Here is a 1,695-nt window from a genome sequence, read left to right as displayed (position 1 = left end):
GAAGGCGAGGGGGGCCCCGCGGGCGGGCGGAGGAGGAAGGGGGGGGTGGAGGAGGAGGAGGAGGAAGGGGGAAAGAGACCCCGGGGCGGGTGGAGGGCGGCGGAGGGCGGGCGGGCGGGCGGAGGGCGGGCGGGCGGGAGAGGGCGCAGGCTGCGGCTGCTCCGGCTGCTGCCTCTGCTGGTCTGGGAGGGGGACGGGGCGGAGCGGCCCGCTTTCAACCCCGCGCACCCTCCGACCCCGGAAGCGCTAACCGCCCCGGGGGCCGGCGAGGCGACTGCGTCGTCCAAACCTTCCCCACGCAATGCGGACGGCCTCCCTACAGCCTAGAGCGGCTCCGTGGACAGCGTCGGCACCAACGAGACAATACCTTGTAGCCGATGGCTAAGTCTATGATAGAGCGGCAGCGTAAGAACAGGGAGGAAGTTAGTGGCCCCTAGCGGAAAGATTGGAAATCCCAGGCGTGAGTACGGAGAGAGTTTGCAGTCGCCATGGATAAAGGGAGACAAGAGGGAAAAGGGGTGGGTGAAGAGAATGAGAAGAGACGGGAAAAACCCAGTAGTCTATAGTGATACTTAAATAAAAGAAAGATTAAAAAAAACTAATTTGCCACATTGAAGGCAACTTTTACACTAGTTCCTTACTCTGAAAATTAGTAACTAAAAGCAAAGAATTAAGCATTTACTCTCTCTTAGGAAGAATGTAATTCATCCGTTAAGGGAAAACTCTTCTAAGAGTTCCATTTAATAAATGTAGAAAGAATGAAAGAGTTAGAAAATCACCATTCATTCTGCAACCCAAAATGAAATAATTCATTCAGGCCAGTCTCATCAAACATCAAAACTTTAAGTGAAAAGCTGTTAGGGGAGCAGGATATTATGGGGCCAAATATCACCACACACATAATTGACAAATCGCACGGGGGGGGGGGGGGAGGGGAAGTAATCTAAAATGGAGATATCTGATAATCATCATCTTATTCAAGTGATCAAACTTTGTATCACTAATCGCAGGATACCCGTTGACATTATGTGGTCCTTGATGAGATACAATAAATACATAGCATTATCTATTAAATATTCTTGTCAAAAGAGCTTAATCTAATCAACCTTTACCACTAATTTGCAACATATAGAAAATGTATGAGGAATAAAGGAATAAGTTATATACCTCACACTGCAAAAAGATAATCAGCAAATTCAGAATGTTGGACAGTTTGTAAGACAACTACCTCAGGTTCTTTAATAAGGCAACGTAATAGAAAAGAAGGAGGAAGAGGTGAAAGAAAAGAAATTTAAAAGGAAATAACAAATGTAAGGTATGGATCAGATCTTGTTTGTTTGCTTGTTTTTAAATAGCTACATAAGACATTTTGGGGACAACTGAGGAAATTCAAACAAACTGAATATTAGCTAATATTAGGAAGTATTTTTAATCTTCTTGAGTGTGATCATGGAATTGTGGTTATGTAGGAGAAATGCTGTTTAGAAGGTACATGATGAAGTATTTATTGAGCATGGGTCATGATGTATGCAACAGACTTTCAAATTGAAGCAAATATGGGAAAATGTTACCAATTGTTTAGTATGAATGGTAGGTTTATGGATAATCACTGTACTGTTTGTAAACTTTTAAGAGGTAATTTTTATAATAAAAATTGGAAACAATATGACGTGGAATGGAACAAGATTGGCAAAA

The sequence above is a fragment of the Panthera tigris genome, chromosome B4 (genome assembly GCF_018350195.1).
Source record: "Panthera tigris isolate Pti1 chromosome B4, P.tigris_Pti1_mat1.1, whole genome shotgun sequence".
NCBI classification, from domain to species: Eukaryota; Metazoa; Chordata; class Mammalia; order Carnivora; family Felidae; genus Panthera; species Panthera tigris.
This window is presented reverse-complemented; position numbering follows the sequence as displayed.